The sequence below is a fragment of the Panthera uncia genome (genome assembly GCF_023721935.1).
Source record: "Panthera uncia isolate 11264 chromosome A3 unlocalized genomic scaffold, Puncia_PCG_1.0 HiC_scaffold_12, whole genome shotgun sequence".
In the NCBI taxonomy this organism is placed as follows: Eukaryota; Metazoa; Chordata; class Mammalia; order Carnivora; family Felidae; genus Panthera; species Panthera uncia.
This window is the reverse complement of record NW_026057579.1, coordinates 33,880,112-33,892,589: the sequence shown is the minus strand read 5'-3', so window position 1 is coordinate 33,892,589 and position 12,478 is coordinate 33,880,112. Positions and strand designations below refer to the sequence as shown.

Sequence of the window (12,478 nt, the reverse complement as noted above, 5' to 3'; positions counted from 1 at the left end):
GGAATAAACGAAATGCAGTCACTGTCTAAACCTCTTCAGAAGTGGTCTTACCAGCAAGTCTGGATCTGGCAGGAGCAGAGCCACATAATCACGGAGCAAAGGGAAGAAGAGGGGAAACATCCGGCAGAGGGAGAGGCCAGGAGCCACCGCTTTGTGGGGTCAGCTCTCCCCTGGGGTGGCGGGGACAGGACCTGGCTTCGAACCCTGCTCTGTGCACTCACCTGGCGCCTGGGTGTTGTTTCGCCTCAGAGGACTTCCATTTCCTCGTGTGTTACACGAGGTCAGCAGGTCAAACGGGCTCAACAGCGAGCACCCGGAACAGGGGGGCCGCCATCGGTGTCTGTCCTGCCGCCTTCTGCCCTGTTCCGGGTGCAGAGGAAAAGAAAAACTAATCTCACGGCTGCTCCTCAAGTCCTCACTCCTCTCCAGCCTCCCCCAGGGCCCCCAGCCCGGTCTCAGGGTTTACGGACCCTGTGGCCTTTCTTCTGAAGAGAGAGCCCCTGACAACACCACATCTTGGGGCCCAAACGTGAGCACATCTAGAAACCCCAAGATGACTGGGGCACCTGGGGGCCTCCATCGCTTAAGCGTCCGACTTCGGCTCAGGTCACAATCTCACAGTTTGTGGGTTCGAGCCCCGCGTCAGGCTCTGTGCTGACAGCTCGGAGCCTGGAGCCTGTTTCAGATTCCGTGTCTCCCTCTCTCTCTGCCCCTCCCCCACTCACGCTCTATCTCTCTCTCAAAAATAAATAAACATTAGAAATCCCAAGGTGATTAGTAACTAAGAAAGATAACCATCTTTGTCACGAATGATATATGGCAATAAACCTATTGGCCAGTGTTTTTTATTTATTTATTTTTCCAGGAAAACACAGTGAGCCAAGAACACAGAAACATAGCAACCCCAGGCCTGAGCAAGGGTGTTCTTAAAAATCCCCATCATGCTTACAGAGTTTAGTGATCTTCCCCCCTTCACGTGGACACACCCGGAGTTAGGAGTCAGGACCCCTGCAAACCCAAACGTGGAGGGAGGCCCGGCGGGCAAGAACCCACAGTGCGGTGGCCTCGCACATTAGTCCCGCTGTGGTCACCCAGCGCTGAGCAGCCCACACCCCCACCAGGATCCACAGGCGCCCACACCCGGCCAGGCCACTGAGTAATCCCAGCTCACCTACAGCCATGTGACCTCAGGAATCAATGACTTCAGCCAAAAGGCCCAGCTTCCCCATCTGTAAGGGAGCGTCTCCTTCCAGGGAGGTCGTCAGAGGATCCCATGAGCTAAAGTGGACCAGCTAGGGGGACAAGGACTGATGTCATCACATGCCTGCAGGTCTCAGGAGGCCGTTCACATCGTCAGATGAGCTCGGGTCTGTGAAATATGTGAGGACATGAAAAGCAGGGACTTTAGTCACCCAGGAGCCATCACTGGGTCCCCAACCAGCTGGACTCCCCAGGACTGGGAAGGAAGCTGAAGGAAGCTGCCCAGAATGGCCAGCAGTCACTGAGGCTCCGAAACGCTCCCTCCACCTGCTCAGCTCCTGCCCTCCCCACTGGCCTGCCTCCTCTCTGCCCCAAGAGCAGAGTCTCCCCAGTTCCCAACCTGAGAATCAGCTTTTGGCTCTCTCCAGGGAGACACTTTGAAGGCTTCAAGTGCCTCTCTCCAGGGAACATCAAAGACCATGGCACTTCCCACGGCATCCTTAAACCCAGTGACCTGCGAATGTCCGGCCTCATGGCACCTATAGGACATGACCTGACGGCCTCACTTCGATCAGTGAGTCACTGGACCCCAGACCCCGTGCCCCAAATCCACTGCGAGGGCAGTGAGATGACTCCCCAAATGGAGGGGCTGAGATGCGTTATGCCTGGGATTTGCACCTTTCCCCCAATCAGTAAAAAGCTGTGTCTCTGTAAGTCTCTCATCTGCTTTTTTATGGGTTAATGGGTTAAACATTTTTAATTTTAGAAATAATTGCAAACAACTGAAGAGCCACTGGCTCCCAGCTCCTGATCTCGCCATGCAAAGGGGACAATATTTTTAGGCCTATTCAAGTTACCCACCCTGGCCGCGAATGAAATATTAATGAAAGGTTATGCTTGCAGCCTTCAGAAAATGATTACTCGAGACAGCAATTATATTTTCCCCCTTTCTGTGTAATAAAACTGCACCTCACTGCGCAGTAGGAATTAATAATTCCGAGCCCTGTTGTTACAGAGGCGGGCATCAAAGCGGAAGAGAAGGCATGCCCGAGAGGGAAAACACAAACACGTTTAGACCCACAAAGGAAGTGGGTGACTTCAACAGAGCAGGATTCTATATTCAGGGCTGGGATCATTTCTCAAGGTCATTAACTGCTCTAGCCGACTGAAAGAGTGGCCCAATTACAAAGCACACAGAGAAACAGAAATTAGAACAGGACATTAGCGACAGCCCCAACTCCGGGTCACTCGGCACGGCCCGCAGCCTGGCAGGTACCTGCAGCCAATCGGCCAACTCCCCAGAATCCTTCCAAGGGACTCGAAAACTCAGGACAGCCAACTGCCTTCAGAGCCAACAGCTTACTAGCTTCCCAGGCAATTTCCACATGAGCAGAAAGAGGACACCTTTCTCCTTCCAGCCTGGAAAAGAGCAATGAGAATAGCGGCCGTTTATTGAACACCTACTACTTGCCAGGCAAATACAGTGAGGCAGGAACTCCCATCTTCGTCTGATAGGAAAAAAGCACTGAAGCGCAGAGAGATTCGAAGACTTGCACAAGGTGACCTGGTAAACGGCAGAATTGGGATGTGAGCCGAATTCAAAGACGGGGAGGGCGGTCTGCGTCTGCCCTGCTCCCTGTTGTGTCCCCACGGTCCACACAGCATGCTGTCTGGCCCATAGCAGGGACTCAAGCAATTCTACTTATTTAACGAATGCGTTAAACTGAACAGAGCATCCATTTTTGGAAGGCAAACTCTGCAACTTGTCAACAGACTTGAAAAGAAAAATCAGTTGTGACTTTATTTTTTTCATACGGAACACCTCGTGAATCTGGGTGTCATCCCAGCGCCCGGGCCACGCTAATCTTCTCTGTGTTGCTTCCATTTTAGCCTACGTGCTGTCGAAGCGAGCACGAGAAAAAACACTTGTGACTTTCCATACGTCCCAGGGTTCAGGGAACTGGGCTAGGCAGGGGAAAGGGCAGGCACGCAATTTTGCACACCCCGTGACAAAGGCACCCATCACTGCCCCCCCAGTGCAAGCTCTGATTTTGTCCCTGGTAGGGTGGTATAGGGTGTGAAGCAATTAGGGTTTTATTTTGTTCTGCGACAATGTGGAACTCAGAAATTTTTCATGACGCTCCCTTGAGAAACCTTGGGTGACCACATCAGATCATGCCCTGGCCCTCAGGGTGTGGGGGCTGCCTACCACCCTACAGCCCTTTAGGTAACTCTGGGGCAAATGAGAAAAACCTACGGCCTTGTCTTAGAGAACAAGGTCACAGGTTGCAACGGAACAGATATGTGGGTAGCTGTGACGTGGCCCAGATCATGTGGCCTGGAGCAGGGTGCCCAACAGGCAGGAGAGAATCTGCTGACCCTACCAGAGGTGGGAGAGCTGCTGAGGCAGGGGGAACAAAACTGTCCTGGGGTCACAGAGGTGGGGGTGAGGCCTTCCCCTTTGGCAGGGAAGAGCCAGGGTTCCCAAGAGCTGGGCTTGTAGAGAGAAGGGCCTAGGGAGGCCAGGAAATGGCCAGCGGGGTGATGGGGCCGACTGCCTGCTGGGTGGGTTCTTCGGGCCCCAGGATTCTTCTGGAAATTGCAGCACCTCTGTGTACATGGGAGGACCTGGGGCAGCCCTTTGTGAACCGAAAGCCAGGAGAGGGGGAGAGGATGTGAGACGGGGCTTGGAGAGACACTCAGAGAACTCACCTGCTCTTCAAGCAGAGGGAGCGTGCTGGGGTAGACTGAGTACTCCTTAAAGCAGACAGGCCGAGTGACAGAGCCCAGGCTGGTGAGAGGGCTAGCAGACAGCAGCCAGAGAAGGGACAGCCATTTGTTGAGTGTCCAGTAAGCGCTCGGGGCCGAATACAATGCCAGAAAGCACAAACACAGCCCCTGCGGGTCAAGCGGTGAACAGACATGTCAGTGCCTCCCGGGTACAGCCAGATGCAGCAACAAAGCCCCAAGTCCCGCTGGGGAATCGTGAGAGAGCCACGTGCCACAAAGGGCTCAGGTGAAGTGGACTGCGGCCCCGAGACACCACCAACCCAAGGTCCCAGAGGACCCCTCAGACGGCCCTCTAGGATGAGGACACCCTGGAGGGAAGCAGGAATAACACCAAGGCCAGAGGCACCTGCTGGAGGGAAAGATGGAGAAAGGATCCCAGCACCTCCGGAAAAGGGCCAGGGCGCCTGCTTTTTCTGACACCAAACGGATCCACTGACACTTATCCTCCTTGGTCACAACATGGTCCCAGAGCCCAGAGGTGGCAAGCCCTTCCACCCCCACCTTCCTCCTGCCCTTGCTTAACCTCTTAGTCCTTCCCTGCTCAGCAGGACTTGGTCAGAGAGGCCACACGCAGGAAAGGCACAGTGGCAGAAGAGAGAAAGATGGGTGGCAGGTGGCCAGTCAGCCCTGGGACAGAGCAGCCCGAGGACGCCATTTACAGCATAACAGAGTTCCCCCAGGAAGCCCCCAGGGCCGTTACTGGCCTGCTTGACCGGCTTCCGGTCAAGGAGGCTCAGGACAGGCATGAGAGAGCAGGCAGGTCCACGCAGAGCCGCTGGACGGATCGCCACCGCAGGAGCTGAGCCAGGGCTGGGCTCCCTGGCTGGGGACAGCTTGACCGCGGGCGGTGGCCAGTGCTGACCACAGATGCCCCAGCCTTCACGTGCAACTGAGTGAGTGGCATCTGTGTGAAGAAGTGGGAATGTTCCAAGAACCAGATCCTCCTTCCCTCTTCCAGAAAATTGAGGTCATTTTCCAGGAATGTTGAAGAAGTCTAGAGCTGCCTTCCGCAGCCCTGAAATACAGGGCACTGTCCCAGTCACAGGTCCCCCAGCTCCTGTTCTGAGGGCAGGCAGTCCCGAGACGCGGGGGCCGGGGCTGCCACCACCCCCACCAGCCCCAAATAGGTAGGAAAGAGCCTTTCCTCTGCGTGTTGGAGCTGCTTCCTCCTCCCCCGCCCCAGGCCTCACCCAGCTTGGGGACTCAATGCCAGAGGACAGGCTAGGGGCGGCACACCTGCGCTGTGGGATGTGGGCCTGGGGGGAGAGGCGCGGCTCGGGCCCCAGCGGGGAGGAGGCCCCACTCCTGCCCTGGAGATGCCCCCTGACGGTGTTTTCTCCACCTGCTCACGGCCATGGGGAAGGGGCGCTCTGCCCGAGGCACGCGGGCATCACACACTCACGCGTTCGTCCCGTAACACGCCCTGGATGCCTCACGACGCGCGGTCTTAAAACAGAAGCGGTCTCAGAGCTGGGGGGAGGGGGGGTGGGGAGACTGGTGCTTACCCGACCCAACGCAGGGTGATGGCCAACCCAGGTCGGGACGGGGACAAGCGCCGGCGCGGGCCCACAGGGCGCAGAGGGGCATCCGCCCAGGACGGAGCGCCGGCCCGGGGTGCAGAGCAGGGAAAGGGAGGGAGGGTCCGCGGCCCGCGGGACCCCGGGGCTCGGCTGAGGGCGCCTCTCTAGAGCCTGGATTGAGGAAGCTGGGGTCAGAGCACCAGACAGGAGTCCCTGTTGCTGAATTCCCCTCGCAGACATCAGAGGCCAAGAGGAACACGCACTCGAGGCCACCCGCGCCGGCCCTTCCAGCTGGGTCAGAAAAACCGGTCGCCGCGTCCGCAGCGCGGGGGCAGGCGCAGGTTCCGCGGCGGGACCCGCCCGCCGCCTCTCACGGGAAGAGGCGGCGGGCCCCGGGGCGGGCCCGGGGCGGGGCTCGGAGGGGCCCCGCCCACCCCGCGCTCGCTGCGCCGCCCGCCCCGCCCGGGTTTCCACCTGGTGAACCTCCCAGCCTGGTCCGCCCTACGCCCTCCGGTGCCTGCCTCCTGGCATCTCCTGAAACTCAAAATCACCTCTTTTTAAATCCCGTTTCTTTGCTCAAGACTTTTTTAGAGGAGGCCTTTCGTTATTCCTGGACCCAGATATAATTTTTCTCTCTTTTAATCACCCCACCTCCACACTCCCCCAAAACCCTACCCCCACCCTCGCAACTTGTGCGAACCTCTACGGCTGATCAGACTCTCTGTGCTTCAGGCAGATTCCCGGGGCCGCCCTGCCGCCGGACCCTGGGGGCTCCTTGAGGACCGTCTGTGGAATGGAATGGAGAGGACTCGCATCCCTTCCCCCGCGCGCACTTCCAGCTCCACACTGAGCCTTCCCCTGCCGACTCTCGTGACCCAGAGTAGGAACCCCGGGCCCTGCCTTTCGGTTGAAGTTTCCTCCGCCCTGCCTTGCGTTGTCCTCTGGCTCCTGGAAACCGCCGGGCTTGCCTCCCAAGTGCAGTCTTGGAGGGCATTTCCGCTGGTCTTTCGGGCACCGGACGTGTGCTGAGTGTTAGAGGACCAGTAGAGCCGTAAGACCCCGTTGGTCCGGTGCAAGGGTGTGCTGCAAGGTGGGAAGACCGTGACCCTTCAGGGCAGGCAGGCCAACTCTGCCTGCCACACACCATGATTGTGCTTAGGCAACCTCCCTGAGCCTCAGTTTCTTCAACTGTAAAATAGGGACAATAAATAGCTATCTGTAGACTTCCTGTAAGGATTGCAGAAAAGCGGGGGCACTTGCAGGCTGTCAGTACACATTAGCCATTATCGGATACCCAGTGCAGACTGGAGATTCGGAACACAAGCTCTGGACCCAGATTACCTGAGCCAAACCTTGCCTCCACCACGTGTTTATTGAGTAACCTTGGATAAGTTTCCTCACCTTTCTGTGCCTCGGTTTTCTCATCCATGAAATGGGTATAATATGCTTAACAGTCACACAGTTTCTGTTTGGGGGAGATGAAAAGTTTGGGAAATAGTGGTGGGGGCTGCAGAGCACTGTAAATGTAATTAATGTCACTGAATTGTCACTTCAAGTGGTTTCAATGGACATTTTTATGTTACGTATGATTTATCACAATTTTACAAAGCTGATAATGTAATCTACCAAGAAGCAATGAATCATATGATGTGGATTATGTCTCAATAAAACTGTTTTTAAAAAATAAAAATACGTGGAGGTGATATTTGGTGTTCAAGCCCTGAGTTAGGCTCTCTGCTGTCAGCATGGAGCTTGCTGTGGATCCCCTGGATCCTTTGGATCTCTCTCTCTCTCTCTCTCTCTGCCCCTCCCCAGCTTACACAGGCCAGTTCTCTCTCTGTCTCTCTCTCAAAAAAAAACATTAAAAAATTATTATTAAAAATAATAATATATCTACCTGATAGGGTTGTGGGAAGGAGTTAAATGAGTCTGTACAGTACTTAGAACAGTGTCCAGGACTGTTGGGAAACACCCAGCCAGTGTTGGCTAGCATATCAAATATACATCATCCATCATTTAATTTAATCTTTATAAGAACCCTACAAGTTAAAAAGTAGTGTTACCTGTTTTACGGGTGAGAAAATTGTTGATGTAGGCACACATACCCTTCCTATCAGCTACTGGTTCTGTTTCTCCCGAGAACCCTCGTATTAGTCCAGAGACTAATACAAGCTGCAACCTTCCCGGTCCATTTGGAACCGGAGCAACCCACTCGCCGTTGCCACGAACCCGCACGGCACCAGAGCACCTGAAACGTGCCCTCGGTCACACACCTCAGCAGCAAGAGCTCAAGACTCCGTCGCTTTCCTGAGGAAGGAGAAGCACAACTGAGTTTGGGGATCTGTGAACGTTTGGGTTTTCTGGGGCCTTTTGCATTTTGTTTTAGGATCCTTTTTCATTACTGTTATTCAAACCACACAGAAATGTCTGGAATTTCCACTTCTAAGTTGGCCGCAAGTCACCTGACATGGACGGTGCAAGGTGACAATTGAAGATACTGACATTTGAGAAGACATCGTGCTCAGAAACAGAAGGAAAGGTGGCCGTGTTGAAGGCGCCCCGGAAGTGATCAGGTTCCTGGCGACGGAGTGCGGAACTTGGTCCCCCAGAGATGGCACTGGGCACTTCTAGAAGAAGCTTTTCCTCCATGATACCAGCTCCCACATCCCTTCTTTTTTATTTTCCCCTATGTTTTTCATGTGTGGGTGGAGTTAGACTTCTTTTTTACTTTTTTTGTAAGTGTAACTTTACTTTTATTTTTTTACAGTGTCGTATTAGTTTCAGGTCTACCGTCTAGACGATTCCCTACATCACCGGGTGCTCATTACGGCAAGCGCACTCCTTAACCCCCATCACCTGTTTAACCCAAATCCCCACCAACCTCCCCTCTGGTGACCAGCAGATTGCTCTCTGTAATTAACAGTCTGTTTCTTGGTTTCTCTCTCCCTCTCTCTCTCTCTCTTTCCCTTTGCTTGTTCCTTAAATTCCACATATGAGTGAAATCATATGGTATTCCCACACCCTGTCCTCAACACAGCTCTGAGCTCACAAACAGGAGCCTGGCCCTCAGCTGCTGGCAACACAGGAGGAGACGCTGGGCTCCAAGAAAGGGGCTGGCAGGTCTCAGAGGCCGAGGGGCAGGAGGGAAGGCAGCGAGTAACGGTCCACCCCTCTGTAGGTGTCCAGCTTTGCCTGCCTCTTCCTAAAGGCGAATTCACATTGGACCCCTGGGGACGCCGGAGTAGGTCTGGGCAAGCCACAGGGGTCACAGTGCCAAGGGTCCAGGAGGCAGGATTCGAACCAAATTCAGAAGACAGAGCAATGGGTACAGAGCCAGGGGGACTTCTGGTTGGTTCGTTTACCGCTCAGAACAAGCCTAGGAGTTGAGAGCCGCAGGGTAGAGTAGAGAGGGGCTGCAGCAAGGGGGTGGGGCAGAGCCTGGGCGAGGTGGGGGCGGGGTGAGCAGCCGTCCACACCGACGTGGGTGGAGTCAGAGTCAGCCAGGGGCCAGGCCGGACCCCACAGGGGCCGCGAAGGCGGTCCTGGGTCAGATCACCCCCTCCAGAGCCAGAACAGCTCATTTCCAAGACAGGGCATGGAAGAGCTTAAGACAGCCAGCCACAAATCTTAAAGCCGCCCCAAATTTGGGATGGGTGTGCCGCAAAACCCAAAGACTGGAGTTTGGAAGGTCAAAAACCTTGTCAACTCTACCCACTTTTGCCCTAAAGTGAGAAAACGAGGGGTGAGGGCAGACTCGGCACTTGGCGGTGCGGCAGGAATAGCAGGGTCTCCCTGGCTGCCCGGAGGCCTGCTCTGGGGCTGGGACCCCAGGTGTGAACACCAGGCCGCCCCAGGCAGACGCCCAGCCCAGCTGGAAGGGCACATCTGACCCTCCGAGGCTGCCGGCCTTACTCTGGGGTGAACCCGATCAAGACCCCAAGGAGTACAGCGTGCTGAGTGCGCACCAGAGAGGGGAGGAAGTGAGCGGTCCAACTTCTGCTTCCCCTCCCCCACCGGCCTTCCTGGGGGCGGGGGGGGGGGGGGGTGGCCCTTCCCTTCCCCAGGTTCCTGGGGAACCTGGCTTTCCCCTAAGGGCTCTGCCTGCTAGAAGGCTGCCAGGCAGGATATACCAGCGGCACCGCCACGGCACAGACACCCTGTACTCCCAGATCCACCCCGTCTCCCCGGTCCCAGCTCATTGTCTCACTCAAGGTGTCCTCCAGCAGTAACAAATGTCACCATAGCTGCCAGCCCGCCATAGCAGGCCCCAACCATGAGTGCCACGGAACAATGGCAGGGCTTTGCAGCAAGCCTGGGTGCTGCAGGGCCCAGGTACAACCAGGGGAAGCCCTCTGGTTCCCTCCCCGAAGCAGGGCTTTCCTCCTGAGTCCCGCCCGCCTCCCCCAGTTTCAGTCGCAGAGCCAACAGCTCCGTGATAAATACCAGTTTGGCACATTGCACTAAATGCCTAATCTCTCCAGTTCTTGAACCAACTTGGTGTAAGGCCATCTACGTTTTACAGATTTGGAAACCAGAATCCGGAGAGTCAGCCAGTCAAAGGCAGAACCCCATTTGAAGCCGGGTCCACCTTTCAGAGCCTCGTACCCCTCCCCTTAGAGCTCCTGGCCTTGAGCAGCCCTCCTCACCCTCCTCTGCTCAGGGTCCACACTGACCCCCCTGGCTTTCCCAGAGCCCCACGGAGTCCCACAGGCCCTCAGGTCAAAAGCCTCCAAAACAGATCAGCCAGAACAGTCTTGCAACCCAAAGCATGACTAGAAGGAGAGAAGAAGAAAGGTGCCCGCGGCTCCGTGCTCCCTTTATCCTCTGTAACCAAAGTCCGGTCCCCTCTGCTCTGCCTGTCCTGGCTCACTGGGTGATCTCACTGTTGTTATCCCTCTTTCACAGACAGGAAACTAAGGCACAGAGAGGCTGCCTGGACCACCCAGGGTGTTAGCACCAGAGCTGGGACTTGAGCCCAAGTCACATGGCTCCAGGCCTGTCTCCCCAGAAAGAGCATCGCCTGGTGAGACCGATCTCAGTAGCCATCCTGCCTGCAGGACAGCCTGTCTTCCCTCCTCCAAAGCACAAAGCAGCTGGGCCATGCACACTGACTGCTTCCTGCAAGGAAGGGGGAGGAAGGACGGCCGTGTGAAACCCCGAAGGGCAGTGTAGTGTCTTTTGGACTCTAAGAAATTGTATCCTCTTCTACCTACTAGGAATAGTCCTGGAAGAGCCAGGATGGCCGGCTCATTGATCTGTGGACTCACGCTGGTCTGGGGGACGAGGTTGGAATACGCACCGGCCGCAGCCTCGTAGGACCATTAGGACACACGCTATAGCCCATTTCCTACAATCCAAGGAGAAACCTGCCCAGAGCTGGCAGGCCATCTGGCTACAGAAGAAATCTGAGCTAAAGAGACTTGCCTGATGCCATCAGTGCCCTGGGAGTGTCCAGGGAGATGGAAATCAACCCCACCCCCCTGCCCAGCACTGCAGTCAGAGGTGGTGGGTGCTCAGACCAGATGTTATTTAATGGAATGACGAATATTTACAACACCTTTAAACCTCTACAAGCTGAGAAGTCACAGTAAGGATGAGTCAGAGAATGAAGGTGGTGTAATGGCTCCCCTGAGAAAGGATGCCTGCCCTGTGACCCACAGATGGGTGCGACGTAGCCTTCTCTGTCCCCTCGCCTCCCGCCCATCACAGGCCTTGTGACATGTACCGCCTCTCCAAGCTCCTAAAATTTCTTCACACCGCTTTCTGGCTTTCTGGACGGCTTTGGAGGGAGCTGTTAGGTATGTGCTTTTTTAAGGCTGTGATTCTGTATTGTTAAAATCCCGCACTTGATAAAATGGCTGCTTATTTGCAATGAATCTCGATGTTCTAGAAGGTTCCTTCTTATAAATGGAAGCTGGTTCTTATAAATATTTGGTTAATTAGCCGTACTATTTAAAATAAATCGTTGCTCTCAGTTTTTATGGTGGTTAACAGTTTGTGAAGCAGTTTTTTTTTTACATACATTACCCAGTGGCTGGAACATTATCCATGTGTATAAAAGTTTATTGAATTGAGAATTGAATTATCCAATCTGATTTTCAGAATGGCTTATGAGGGGTTAGATTTTTGGTGGCAGGAGGGGCTGCCTTGTCAAAACAAAAATTTCATGTGCCCATAGAGAACAAATTTGGTCACTCCAAAATGTTATATAATCTCAAGACAGTTTCCGGCTCATTTCGTAGAGCCCCTCACTCTCTAGATGTAATCACTGTCTACAGTTTTCTATGCAACCATCCAGAAATTTTTCATCTACACAGACACGTACAAATATCTCTGTGCAAAGAATAGTTGTATATCATCATCACTAGTTTGTGCTTTTTTGTTTATGTCAAATAGCCTATCTTGTCATATTTTCCACAAAAAAAGTGTCTTACTCATTTCAGTGGCAGTATAATATTCTGTTCTATAGTGTATCAGAATTTACCTACCAAGCTCTTACCTTGCTCACCTACCTATACTCACATTGTCAGAGTATAGTTGCAGCATAAATCCCTAGAATTAGAAATGGAAGCCTCGGGGTGCCTGGGTGGCTCAGTCCATTGAGTGTCCGACTCTTGACTTCGACTCAGGTCATGATCTCAGGGTTGTAGGATCAAGCCTAGTATCAGGCTTGGGGTCTGCCTGGGATTCCCTCTCTTCCTCTGCCCCTCTTCCCTGCTCACTTGCTCTCCTTCCAAAATAAAAAATAAAATAAAAGGAAGACTCAAAATATATGCACTTGTGAAGTTGATATTTAATGTAAAATTGCCACCAAATAAAATGAAATCTAAATCAATTTACACAAATCTGGGGACTACCACCGAGAGCGTTTGAGAACCCTATTTCACGACCTCGTCAATACTGCAGACGACCAAACGCTCTCATCTTGGCCAATATAATTGGAAAAGAAATGGCATCTTGATCTGATT

General features: G+C 54.0%; 1 long non-coding RNA gene and 1 other non-coding gene across 2 annotated transcripts; both read right to left on the bottom strand.

The window, feature by feature from the left end:
• Nucleotides 1–8: 8 nt before the first annotated feature.
• Nucleotides 9–2,607, bottom strand: LOC125937379 (uncharacterized). Its single transcript, XR_007462368.1, has 3 exons — nt 2,477–2,607; nt 1,172–1,369; nt 9–360 (listed from the first exon to the last, which is right to left on the bottom strand). It is a non-coding gene; the product is annotated as an uncharacterized LOC125937379 (long non-coding RNA).
• Nucleotides 2,608–3,007: 400 nt separating this feature from the next.
• LOC125937825 (U6 spliceosomal RNA) lies at nt 3,008–3,114 on the bottom strand. Its single transcript, XR_007462515.1, has one exon. It is a non-coding gene; the product is annotated as a U6 spliceosomal RNA (small nuclear RNA).
• Between the last annotated feature and the right edge of the window lie 9,364 nt (nt 3,115–12,478).